Source organism: Lolium rigidum, chromosome 2, assembly GCF_022539505.1.
Source record: "Lolium rigidum isolate FL_2022 chromosome 2, APGP_CSIRO_Lrig_0.1, whole genome shotgun sequence".
Classification (NCBI taxonomy): Eukaryota; Viridiplantae; Streptophyta; class Magnoliopsida; order Poales; family Poaceae; genus Lolium; species Lolium rigidum.
This window is the reverse complement of record NC_061509.1, coordinates 8,736,554-8,751,024: the sequence shown is the minus strand read 5'-3', so window position 1 is coordinate 8,751,024 and position 14,471 is coordinate 8,736,554. Positions and strand designations below refer to the sequence as shown.

General features: G+C 43.7%; 1 pseudogene; it reads left to right on the top strand.

The window, feature by feature from the left end:
* Positions 1-4,068: 4,068 nt before the first annotated feature.
* Positions 4,069-14,419, top strand: LOC124689187 (annotated as a pseudogene).
* Positions 14,420-14,471: the final 52 nt, after the last annotated feature.

Sequence of the window (14,471 nt, the reverse complement as noted above, 5' to 3'; positions counted from 1 at the left end):
GACTCTGCCCCTTCGCCTATATATTCTCTCCGTCGCGAAAACCCTATTACCGAGAGCCACGATACGAGAAAAGTTCCAGAGACGCCGCCGCCGCCAATCCCATCTCGGGGGATTCAGGAGATCGCCTCCGGCACCCTGCCGGAGAGGGGAATCATCACCGGAGGGCTCTACATCACCATGCCCGCCTCCGGACTGATGCGTGAGTAGTTCATCCTTGGACTATGGGTCCATAGCAGTAGTTAGATGGTTGTCTTCTCCTCTTGTGCTATCATGTTTAGATCTTGTGAGTTGCCTATCATGATCAAGATCATCTATTTGTAATGCTACATGTTGCGTTTGTTGGGATCCGATGAATATTGAATACTATGTCAAGTTGATTATCAATCTATCATATATGTGTTGTTTATGTTCTTGCATGCTCTCCGTTGCTAGTAGAGGCTCGGCCAAGTTGATACTTGTAACTCCAAGAGGAAGTATTTATGCTCGATAGTGGGTTCATGCCTCCATTGAATGCAGGACGAGTGACATAAAGTTCTAAGGTTGTGGATGTCTTGTTGCCACTAGAGATAAAACATCAATGCTTTGTCTAAGGATATTTGTGTTGATTACATTACGCGCAGTACTTAATGCAATTGTCTGTTGTTTGCAACTTAATACTGGAAGGGGTGCGGATGCTAACCCGAAGGTGGACTTTTTAGGCATAGATGCATGCTGGATAGCGATCTATGTTCTTTGTCGTAATGCCCTAATTAAATCTCATAGTAGTCATCATGATATATGTATGTGTATCTCTATTTGTCAATTGCCCAACTGTAATTTGTTCACCCAACATGCTATTTATCTTATTGGAGAGACACCACTAGTGAACTGTGGACCCCGGTCCATTCTTTTACATCTGAAATACAATCTACTGCAATCTCTGTTCTTTGTTGTTCTTTGCAAACAAACATCATTCTCCACACCATACGTTTAATCCTTTGTTTTCAGCAAGCCGGTGAGATTGACAACCTCACTGTTAAGTTGGGGCAAAGTATTGTGATTGTGTTGTGCAGGTTCCACGTTGGCGCCGGAATCCCTGGTGTTGCGCCGCACTACACTCCTTCACCAACAACCTTCATGTGGCCTTCATCTCCTACTGGTTCGATAACCTTGGTTTCTTACTGAGGGAAACTTGCTGCTGTACGCATCACACCTTCCTCTTGGGGTTCCCAACGGACGTGTGCTTCACGCGCCATCAAGGTCCAGGAGGAAACATCGGGCCCCTGGCTGGCTAGCCACTGGGGAATGGGCCACTTGAGGCCACCAGAAGCCCAGGAAGGCATCGGCGCTGCGAGAGATATATGTATGAGAGATATGACTAGGAGAGAGTTTGGCTTGTAAGTTAAGAAAGGACGTGTACTCGCTGGGTGGGTGGTTGGGTGGATCTTCAGCGAGAAATCATAATTCATGTGAGTTCCTTCGATTTGAATTATGTAGAGGAGTCGATGCTTACAGTGCATGTGTCATATCTTTGTTGTGTCTTCCCTAACCGACAAGTAGGGTTGAAAACGGAACGGAAACGGACTAAAACATGATTTATCGTTTTCGTTTCTGCCTACCTTTTCTAGAAACGCAATCGGAAACCCCAAAAATAAATATGGAAACGGAAATTACCGAAGACAAATATAGAACGGGCACAAGAAAAATATGTTAGAAAACGGACAAATACAATGGCAGTATAATACCTAGATATGTAGATCAAAAGACACACATAAATAAGTGATAGAGGTCTCTAGGCGACGGTCTGACCGCATGAGCACAATTATCTAGGGTAAATGTAGGCCTACCTAGAGCACGAGGCTCTCTGGGTTATATATTCAGAAACTTTCCATATTTTTTTTCAGAATTTCCTTGCCATACCCGTTTTCATCCGAAATGGCTACGTTGTTTTAGTTTATGATTTTTCTATCTCCGTTTCTTTTTTTGCAAAATGATGCTTCCATTTTCTTTTTTTGCTCTCCACTTCCTTTTTCTTGAAAAACGGATGGAAAGTATCCGTTCCATTTTCAACCCTACCGACAAACAATTTATATATAGCCTAAGAGCAATTTTAATAGTGTAGCCAGCTGCTGGCTATAAGCCAAGTGACATGTCATCTATAGTCAACTTAGAGCCAACATATACAATAGTGAGCTATAAAAATGTAGTACTTAATCAATGTGTGGCCCACCTTTCACTCTCACAAAGTGCCTAGGAGCACGTGATAGAGCTGGCTCTTGCATAAGAGCCCACTCTCTTTCTCTCTTCTCCTCTCTCTCCTCCAACTAAGCAATACAGTAATATACTATTTTAATCTTTATAACCAGCTGACTAGGATTTATTGTACTTGCTCTAAGGGTAATCAGGTGTAGCCGGGGTCATTGTGCATCCCGAGTGAACTTGTTTAAGCAGGGCTCGATTAAAATGAAAAAAAAAGCGAGATACATTTATGAATCATCAACTACAGGGAAGAATACGACCAATCTACTACGAGTTGGCAGATTCGTGCAAGCACGTCAAATAATTAATGGTTTGAATCATCGCCGTCGACTAGTCGGACAGGTCTTGCCGCCATTTTAGTATCGCAGCTAGAAAGTGGCCGAGCGTGTTGAGAGCGACGTGCGAAGATCAAGACCGTGTGCATGATCTAGTCACTCGCATCAACGTGTTGAAGTGCACAGCTGATCCGCAGGCTGACACGCCCGAGTGCCCGATCGATACGTCGTGTGGCCTCCCGTGTCGTGTCCCCAACTTCTTCAGTGAGCACTGTACATGATAACGGAGAGATCAGTGATACGCACTACATACTCGTTGAAGAAGAACATCGTTGAGGCCTTTTTATTAAATTAAAAAAAATCTCATATTTCGAAGCGGAGCTAATACTGAAAAACTAAGCATGGCAAGAAATAGGATAGAATGCTTTCGTGACTTCTGACAGCGTTACTTTTGTAGGATGCCAGCCACTTTGCTGTTCTCTTTCTCTCTATCACAAGAGGAATATCAATAAACACATTTACATTAATCAATGATTGAGTTCAGCATCTTCTAAATAATACTCCATAATGGTGATACAGTGCAGCTAGCATCAACACATCATCATCATCCAAAAATGAAACCTGTACCGAAAATGATACATATGATACTGAACACCAATTATTCAACTGAAGTAGAGTACTAGAAAAGTACAATAAACAATTTCATCCGCGCGTGGTTCCGTTCCAAAGACCAATTAAACACGACACAAGCATTCCCACGACAAGCATGATCAGAGCCGAGTGATCGACCAGCCTGCTACAGAACTCACACGCATCCTCAGTTAACTTTGAACCCCTTCCGAATTCAGATGGTCCACAATAGTGAGCCAGTGGAGCCGGGGAATAGAAAACAGCACCAAACGTGTCCATCAGGCAAAGCTTGCGTGATAAGAGGAAGTAAACGCCTCAGCTCAACGAGATGGATGACTGAGAGCACAGATCTGATCACCAGGTCACACCCACCCACTCCACCACGTCCATTACATGATTGCACTTCTTCTTGCCATCCACACACACTAACTGCGACGCTGATGACTGGTCTAGATTGCAAGGGCTTTTCGGAACAGTCTCCCTGTGAAATATCTCGCAAATCAGGCCCTTGCAAATCTGCCGATGATACTATTTTGTAAACCTTTCCTGTTCACCAAAGGGCAGAGGATGCATCAAGAAATAAAATTTTTTTGGCAACTTTTAGTGGGAAATAGGTTAGAGTTGTTTGGAGAAACCGTTAAGAGAAGTGATGTCAGGCCAAGTATGTTGTCAAAACTCAATAAGAACAGAGTCAAGGGTCAGTATTAAGGTAAGATTGGGCAATCAACTTGTCAGTACATTATTAGCAGGCGGCCCATAGTGAAACACTGAAATGTCAGCGTGTGAACCAGGAAGCTGCTGGTGGACTACTGGCTACACGACAAGGGACAAAAGAAAATGGGGGCAGCAAGATCTGCTTCTTCTTCCCCTCATGCTCTTTCATGATTAGGCCATTGATTGATGCTTTATACAGCCAGGACAAAAACATAAGCATCTGACTTACATGCTAGCTCCAGCAGCAAACCATGCAGCCACTCCACTTTCCATGCATGAAATACAACAGAAGATTACCTTTCCTTGGCCTTGCTCTTGTGCTGCTGATCTCCTTGGCATCTCCTAGCAGTTCCTGCACCGAAGAGGAGAAGGGCTCTCTCCTCCAGTTCCTCACTGGGCTCTCACAAGACGGTGGCCTCTCTGCGTCCTGGCAGCATGGCACAGATTGCTGCCAGTGGGAAGGGATCACCTGCAGCTCAAACAGGACGGTCACCAGTGTCTTGCTGGCTTCAAAGCGCCTCGAAGGGCGCATCTCAGCATCGCTTGGGATCCTCGCCAGGCTGCAGTACCTCGACCTCTCTCACAACTCGCTGTCCGGTGATCTGCCGCTGGAATTGGTGTCATCCAGCAGCATCACCATCCTTGATGTCAGCTTTAACCAGCTCAACGGAACACTACACGAGCTGCCATCATCAACCCCTGCCCTGCCTCTGAAGGTACTGAACATCTCCAGCAACTTATTTGCAGGAAAGTTTCCATCCACCACATGGAAAGCAATGGAGAATCTACTAACGCTCAATGCCAGCTATAACAGATTTACTGGGCAGATACCAACTCATTTCTGTAACACTTCGCCATCCTTTGCTATGCTTGATTTGTGTTTCAACAAATTCAGTGGCAGCATACCCCAAGGATTTGGTGATTGCTCCATACTGAGAGATCTCAGGGCTGGGTACAACAACATCAGCGGAACACTACCAGATGAACTCTTCAATGCAACCTCGTTGGAGTACCTGTCTTTTCCTAACAATGGTTTGCATGGAGTTCTTGATAGTGCACACATAGTCAATCTCAGAAATCTCGTAACCCTTGATCTTGGAGGGAACCAATTCACTGGCAAGATTCCAGAAAATATAGGTCAGCTCAAGAGACTAGAAGAGTTTCATTTGAACAACAACCTCATGACAGGGGAGCTGCCATCAGATCTGAGCAATTGCACAAATCTGATAACGATTGACCTCAAGAGCAACAATTTCAGTGGAGAACTTACCAATTTCAATTTCTCCAAGCTGCCCAATCTAAGAAATTTAGATCTTTGGTTTAACAACTTCACCGGTAAAGTTCCAGAAAGCATTTACGCATGCAGTAATCTGATTGCACTGAGGCTATCTAGCAACAAATTCCATGGACAGCTCTCATCAAACATAGGCAATCTGAAGTATCTCTCCTTCTTGTCACTTACCAAAAACAATTTTACAAACATCACAAATGCACTCCACATCCTTAAGAGCAGCAAGAACCTTACAACTCTGCTTATAGGGCACAATTTCTGGGGAGAGCGCATGCCAGAGGATGACATAATTGATGGGTTTGATAATCTTCAGGTTTTGGACATCGGAAATTGCCAATTCCCGGGAAAAATACCTCTATGGATATCAAGGCTCACAAATTTGGGGATGCTACTTTTAAATGGCAACCAACTCACTGGGCCAATACCAGGCTGGATCAACTCCCTAAGTCGACTCTTCTATATGGATGTGTCAGACAACAGGCTTACAGGAGAAATCCCACTAACCTTGATGGACATACCAATGCTAAAATCAACCAACAACACAACTCATTTGGACCCAAGGGTCTTTGAGCTGCCTGTTTATAATGGTCCATCACTTCAATACCGTGTGGTCACATCTTTCCCGACAATGTTAAATCTAAGCAACAACAACTTGACTGGTGTCATTCCCCTGCAGATTGGTCAACTGGAAGTGATAGTTGTACTTGATTTCAGCTTCAACAAGTTATCTGGTCAGATTCCACAATCGATTTGTAACCTCACAAACTTGCAGGTGCTAGACTTGTCCAGCAACAATCTCACAGGTGCTATCCCTGCTGCATTGAACAGTCTGCACTTCCTTTCAGCATTCAACATTTCGAACAATGACCTAGAGGGGCCTATTCCATCTGGAGGCCAGTTTAGTACATTTCAGAATACTAGTTTCAATGGGAATCCAAAGTTGTGTGGCCCTATGTTTACTCATAAATGTGTTTCAGCTTCAATACCTCCATCCTCCACAGAACACCGAAACAAGAAGGCTATCTTTGCCATTGCCTTTGCCGTGTTATTTGGAGGTATTGCTATTATTTTGTTACTGGTGTGTCTCCTTGTCTTAATCAGGATGAAGGGTTTTGCAGCAAAAAATAAAAGGGATGATAATGGAAATGTTGAAGAAAGTTCATTCTACTCCAGTTCAGATCAAACATTAGTGGTGATACGGATACCCCACGGCAGGGGAGAAGAAAACAAACTCAAATTCGCAGATATTTTGAAAGCTACGAACAACTTTGACAAGGCAAACATCATTGGATGTGGAGGTTATGGATTAGTCTACAAGGCAGAGCTACCTGATGGTTCGAAGCTGGCAATCAAAATGCTCAACGGTGAAATGTGTCTGATGGAAAGAGAGTTCAGTGCAGAGGTTGATGCACTCTCCATGGCACAGCATGACAATCTTGTACCACTGTGGGGTTACTGCATCCATGGGAACACAAGGCTCCTCATATATTCCTACATGGAGAATGGGAGCCTGGATGATTGGCTTCATAATAGGGATGATGAGGCTACTGCATTTCTTGACTGGCCTACTCGTCTCAAGATTGCACAAGGGGCAAGCCTAGGTCTTTCTTATATCCATGATGTATGCAAGCCTCATATTGTCCACCGTGACATCAAATCCAGCAACATCCTACTGGACAAAGAATTTAAAGCTTATGTTGCAGATTTTGGGCTAGCCAGATTGATGCATCCCAACCAAACCCATGTCACAACTGAGCTGGTCGGCACAATGGGTTACATTCCCCCTGAGTATGGGCAAGCATGGGTTGCTACGTTGAGAGGCGATATGTACAGTTTCGGAGTAGTCCTGCTTGAGCTACTCACGGGGATGCGGCCTGTTCCAGTCCTATATACATCAAAAGAACTAGTCCCATGGGTGTTGGAGATGAGGTCTGAGGGAAAGCAAGTTGAGGTCCTGGACCCAGCCCTTCGGGGCACAGGATGTGACGAACAAATGCTGAAGGTGCTTGAAACCGCTTGCAAATGTGTCGACCGCAATCAGTTCATGAGGCCAACTATCATGGAAGTAGTGTCCTGCCTGGTCAACAATGACGCTGACATGCAGACAATGAAATGAATGAACTACACATTATAGAAAATCTTGTGTTTCCGTGCATGATGTACACGTAATTTGTTTAGGTTCGCTAGAGCTAGTGCTTCTGAAAATTTAGAGTTTGTTTTGTACACAGCCTAACTGATTGCCATTTTCCCAATTTGATCTCCATTCAAATGCATATACTATATGCTGTTAGCTTTTTTTGCTTCGGATCAGCTGATTGTAGGAACTGCCAGAGATTGAGGTGAATTACTTAATTAGCAAATACAAAGAATGTTTGGTTTTGTCACTTCTCACTTGGTCCAAGCGTTGAATTGAATGGACCAAGACTTCGAGAATTTAATACGAAAACCATATTTGAAATGTATATAGCTCAGCATGCACAGAAGTATTTACTATTTATCCACAGCAACAAAACGAGAGGGATGGCGATCAGAATTCAGAAGCACCTACATACCGTGTCCAAGGATTTACGCGGCCAAGAAACCACGGCTCTTGCATTGCAGCTCACACCTCCGGCGTGTACAGATAGGCCTCTACGCGCGCCCCAAGACTGATTTACGGTCCTGACCCAGCATCCAGACAACCACGGCCGCGGTGAATCGACATCCGGGTCGGCATTTCGCCGAACGGCCTGGGCGCGCCGCTGGCGACACGGCCAGCATTGCATCGGAGGGATAGATGACAGATCGCTCGCGTGAAAGGCGTGAGCGTGGAAGAGAGAGTGCGGCGCTAGTACGGCGGCACCAGAGGAGGAGGCACCTCCGGCGAATCGCTGGCAACGAGGAACGATGGCGATGGTGGGAAAAGCAGAAGGACTTCCGTGGAGAATGGAGAAGCTTTTCTGGTTTTGGGCTTCCCTGTGTGGGATGGGCCACAGGGCGTACAATGGTGATATCTTAGAGCACCCACAATGTGTAGCCAAAAGTGGTTCCAAATTTGCTTTTTAGCTTTTGAAACTAGTTCCCTACATTGTGGAGGTAGTTCCAAATCAGAGAGAAGAGGGAACCGGAGCAACTAGTTGCTCCGATGCCAAATCTATTGATGAAATAAAGAATAGAGTTCCACTGTGGTGGGGAAGAAAGAGATGGGTGAAGAGAGAGCGCTGCTGAGAGGGGAAAAGCTATTTAATACTAGTTATATCAGTTTTGGGACCCACGTTACAAACAATTTGGAACTAGCTACACTGTGAAGGTATTGCCATATTGCACTTTCTAGCCAGATTCTAGTTTGTGTCAGATTTGGCCATCTATACATTGTGGATGCCCTTAGTGTCACGTAAGATAAATGCTTAGATGGAAGAAAGAGAAAGATAAAAAATACTTTACCTTTATTTTAACTAAGAGATGATCTTTTAGCACAATCTCTCTAACCATAAATTTAGAATGTCTCGTTACAAAAGATAAGACTAAAAACAACCAATTGTACATCAAGTTTTATTGTTATATCTAGATTACGTGATAGGATTAAGATAAAACAGTCTTATCAACCATTGTATATGCCCTTAATACGCTATCTAAGACAGGGCCACTTTGCAAATCGTGTTTTCATGCTCGTTATTGACCTAACGGAATATTGATGCTTCTAGTAAAATTCATTTCCTAAAATTCATGTTGTTTTCCTTCTTTATTCTACTTTTGTCATCTTTCTGGTTAATGTTCATTTCGTAAGAGTTCAGAAACAAATGTTAACTTTCGGGAATTGTTAAGTATGTTTTCTGATCTAGAATTTCCTTCAAATTAACCGAGTTTTCTAAGAGTGAAAACTTCCTATTTTTCTATTGTTGTCAATAATTGCTGATTAGGGTGTCAATCCTAAAATAGAAGAGTGCTAGCCTCTTGCTACATTACTCTCGATGAGAACAACTATATCAAAAGGAAGTCGGAACACGAATATTATTAGTCACCCGTGGAGGTGGTGTTTTCTCATAGGTGCATATGCACCTATTATAAAAAATAATTAAAATAGATTTTAAAATGTTAATTTTTTTTGAAATAATACACAAGTTTCCGTGGGAAAATAATATTTTATATGGAATGTATGAAAAAATAGAAAATGTCCTGCACGTAGTCAGGTTGGAGCATCAAAATTTATCTTTTTTGCAGAAGACACACAAAATATTTTTTTTTCCTGAAAACTTGTGTGTGAACATAGAATATCTAGATGTACATACAAAAATTTATTTTAGAATTTTTTGACACTTTAAAATATATTTTCACACAACAAGTTCATATGCACCCGTGAGCCGAATTGGATTTCCCATCACCAGTGCAATATCTAGGGACATCTACGCTACTAACGAACATCAGTCTGTAAGAACTTATTGCTTCCTATAAAAAGTAGGGATCCGGCCTTTTCTCTAAAAATTAACGAACATCAAAACAGCATCATCCACAGAAAAATAACATCGTACTACAATTACTCCAAAATATTTAAACAGAACTACTCAAGGGGACAAATTAGTATCCCTGCCTCACCAGCCTGTAGACAATGTCTATCTACACAAAGCATCAGAACCAAGTGCCAACACTGCCAGCCCTAACCAAAAGCGTCCATAGTAGTGCTCCAGTGGAGGCAGGAGAATCAAAAAGAGCACCAAACGTATCCATCGGATGATGCCCGCGTGATAACTGACAAGAGGAAGTAAACGCTCCAGGTCAAGGAGATGGAAGAGACCACTGATAACCCACATCCATTAAGCTAGAAAATTGCACTTCTTATTTCCCTCCACTTGGCCTTGTCTACACACTGATCGAGACGTTCATAATTGCTCCCCATCTAGCCCCTTTCCGTTTGATCTCCCCGGAAACTACATCTCAGATCGAGTGCTCGCAAGTCTCTTATTTATCAAATAAGCACATTTTCCTGTTCACCAAAGGGGAGAAGGATGCATCAGGAAATAATATTTTGGTCAGTGTTAGTGGAAGAGGTTTGGTTTGTTTAGTGAAAACGCTAAAAGAAGTGATGTCAGGTCAAGTAAATTGAGGCATGTTGTTAAAACTCAATAACAATAGAGTCAAGGATGACTAGGAAAGATAATTGTACGTCCAGTATTAAGGAAATTGGGCAATTGCCTTAGTATATTATAGCTGGCAGCCCATAGTGGAACACTGAAACGTCAGCATGTGAACTAGGAAGCTGCTGGTGGGCTGGGGGGCAGTAGTGTAAAATCTAATTTTCTTGACCCCAGTTTTCTTTTGGTGACTAGGACTACAAGGGACAAAACAAAATGGAAGCAGGCGCAGTATCTTTCTCTCAACCCATGCTCTTTCTTGATTAGACCATTGATGTTTTGCTCAGTCAGAGCAAAATTTAAGCTCTGGTTTCCATGCTAGTTTCTTCAGAAAACCATGCAGCCACTCCACTTTTCATGCATGAAACACAACAGAAATTTACCTTTTCTTGGCCTTGCTGTTGTGCTGCTGGTTTCCTTAGCATCTCCTAGCAGTTCCTGCACAGAGCAGGAGAAGCGCTCCCTCCTCCAGTTCCTCGTCGGGCTCTCACAAAATGGTGGCCTCGCTGCGTCCTGGCAGCATGGCACAGATTGCTGCCAGTGGGAAGGTATCACATGTAGCAGAGATAAAATTGTTACGGATGTCTTGCTGGCTTCCAGGGGTCTTCAGGGACACATCACACCTTCTCTTGGGAACCTCACTGGACTGCTGCGCCTCAACCTGTCAAACAATCTTCTATCAGGTGGCCTACCACAAGAATTGATGGCTTCAGGCAGCATCATCATCATAGATGTCAGCTTTAATCAACTTGAGGGAGACTTGCAGGAGTTGTCATCTTCAACCCCTGCCCGGCCTCTGCAGGTACTGAATATCTCAAGCAACTTACTTACAGGAACGTTTCCAACCACAACATGGAAGGCAATGGAGAATCTTATAGCACTGAATGCCAGCAATAACAGCTTTACAGGGCCAATACCAAATGAATTCTGCAAGAGCTCGCCATCCTTCACGGTTCTGGACCTCTGTTTAAACCAGTTCAGTGGAAGAATTCCGTCTGGACTTGGTAGTTGTTCCAGGCTCATAGTGCTGAAGGCTGGCAGCAACAACCTCAGTGGGACTCTGCCAGATGAACTTTTTAATGCTAACTCCTTGGAGTACCTCTCCTTTCCCAAGAATGGATTACAAGGAACACTTGAAGGTGCACATATTCTCAAACTGAATAATCTGACAACCCTTGATCTTGGAGAGAACAATATCAGTGGAAAGATTCCGGAGTCTATAGGCCACCTTCAGAGATTGGAGGAGCTCCATTTGAACAACAATAACATGTCTGGGGAGGTGCCGTCAACCCTGAGCAACTGCACAAATCTTATAACAATTGACCTCAAGAGCAATAATTTCAGCGGACAACTTTCCAAGGTCAACTTCTCCAATCTAACCAATCTAAAAACTTTAGATCTTATGAGCAACAGTTTCAGTGGTAAAATTCCGGAAAGCATTTACTCATGCAGCAATCTAATTGCACTGCGGCTATCTTCCAATAAGTTCCATGGACAGTTGTCAGAAACAATAGGCAATCTGAAGTCCCTGGCATTCCTATCACTTGCTAAAAATAGTCTGAAAAATATCACAAGTGCACTCCAGATACTTAGGAGCTCCAAGAACCTCACCACCCTTCTTATTGGTGGCAACTTCAAGAATGAGTCCATACCAGAGGATGATATAATTGATGGTTTTAAGAAGCTTCAGGTTTTGGGTATTGAACATTGTCAATTGCTCGGTAAAATACCTCTTTGGATATCAAAGCTTGGAAATTTAGAGGCGTTATTCTTATCAAACAATCAACTAGAGGGATCAATACCATCATGGATTCAAACCCTGAGCAAACTATTCTATCTAGATATATCAAGAAACAATCTCACAGGGGTAATTCCAATAACACTGATGGATATGCCAATGCTGAAGTCAGAGAAGACTGAAGCCCATTTAGACCCAAGGGTCTTCGAGCTGCCTGTTTATATAAGTCCGTCACTTCAATACCGCGTACCCATTGCTTTCCCTAAAGTGCTGGATCTAAGCGATAATAAATTCACTGGTGAGATCCCACTGGAAATTGGTCAGTTGAAAGCCCTCTTTTCACTCGATTTCAGCTTCAACCGTTTGACAGGCCAGATTCCACAATCAATATGCAATCTCACAAATCTGCAGTTGCTGGACTTGTCCAGTAATGATCTCACAGGAGCAATCCCATCTGCATTAAATAGCCTAAACTTCCTTTCAGCATTCAACATTTCGAACAATGATCTTGAAGGGCCTATTCCATCTGGAGGTCAGTTTAATACATTTCCGAATTCTAGTTATGATGGGAATCCAAAGCTGTGTGGCTCTATGCTAAATAAAAAATGTGGTCCATCCACAATACCTCTGCCCCCCACGAAACAGCGAGATAAGAAGGCGGTTCTTGCAATTGCATTTGGCGTGTTCTTTGGGGGCATTGCTATTCTTTTGTTGTTGGGGCTTCTCCTTGTCTCGGTCAAAATGAAGTGTTTGACAGCAAATAATAAAAGGGAGGACAAAGAAGATGTTGAAGCAACTTCATTCTACTCCAACTCAGCCCAAACATTAGTGATGATGCGGATGCCACGGGGCAAGGGAGACGAAAACAAGCTCAAGTTTGCTGACATTGTGAAAGCTACCAATAACTTTGACAAGGAGAATGTAATTGGATGTGGAGGTTATGGATTAGTCTACAAGGCAGAGCTACCTGATGGCTCCAAGCTAGCAATCAAAAAGCTCAATAGTGAGATGTGTCTGATGGAAAGGGAGTTCAGTGCAGAGGTTGACACACTCTCCATGGCACAACATGAAAATCTTGTACCTCTGTGGGGTTACTGCGTACAGGGAAACTCAAGGTTTCTCGTATATTCCTACATGGAGAATGGCAGCTTGGATGACTGGCTTCATAACAGGTATGATGATGCTAGCTCATTTCTTGACTGGCCGACTCGGCTCAAGATCGCACAGGGAGCAAGCCTGGGCCTGTCTTATATTCATCATGTCTGCAACCCACAAATTGTTCACCGAGACATCAAATCCAGTAACATCCTACTAGACAAAGAATTTAAAGCTTATGTTGCTGATTTTGGGCTAGCCAGATTGATCTGTCCCAACCAAACTCATGTCACAACTGAATTGGCCGGCACTATGGGTTACATACCTCCCGAGTATGGACAAGCATGGGTTGCTACGCTGAGAGGCGACATGTACAGTTTCGGAGTAGTCCTGCTTGAGCTGCTCACTGGAATGCGACCTGTTCCAGTCCTATCTACATCAAAAGAACTAGTCCCATGGGCGCTGGAGATGAAGTCTGAGGGAAAGCAAGTTGAGGTCCTTGATCCAGCACTTCGAGGTACAGGATGCGAAGAGCAAATGCTGACGGTTCTTGAAGCTGCTTGCAAATGTGTGAACCACAATCAGTTCATGAGGCCAACTATCATGGAAGTAGTCTCCTGTCTGGCCAGCATAGACGCTGACCCGCTGCTGCAAAGATCAGACAAGATACAGTGAGCTACAAATGATAGATTATCTTGTGTTTTTGTGCACGATGTACTTGTAACCTCTATAGTTTCACTAGGACTAGTAATTCTGATAATCTTAAAGTTTGTTTTCTACTTTGTACGGCGGTAACAGGTTGCCACTTTTGAGCTTTACATACAGTGAACTTTACATGGTGAATGGTTGAAAACCGTTTCCATTCAAGTGCAGCTATTACTGCCATCAGCTGTTTGCTCCAGCTAAGCTGGTTTTTGAAAACCGCTATTGTTGGGGATGAATTGCGCAATTACTAGATATGAGTACAACAAATGGTTGGTCCAAGGCTCCAAGCGTCAAATAGAATGGAGTGAGAAAATTGAGAATGTAATACGATATCATCTTTGAAATCTATATAACTCAGCACGCACATCAGTGCACATCAGTACGACGCCACTGGCACAACACGAGAGGAATGGCGACCAGAAGCACCTACGTACCATGTGGGATGATTCACCTGACCAAGAAACCACGGGCCTTGCACTGCAGCTCGCGCCTCCGTCAAAACGCGCTCAATGCCTGGTATACGAGCCAGATCCAGCTTCTCGACGGCCACGGCCGCGGTTCAAGAATCCGGGTCGGCATTTCGTCGAACGGCCTGGGTGCGTCGCTGCCGATACGGTCTGGGTAGATCCCGGAGGCATGCAAGTGAAAGGGGGCACGCGTGAAGCGAGTATGCGGTG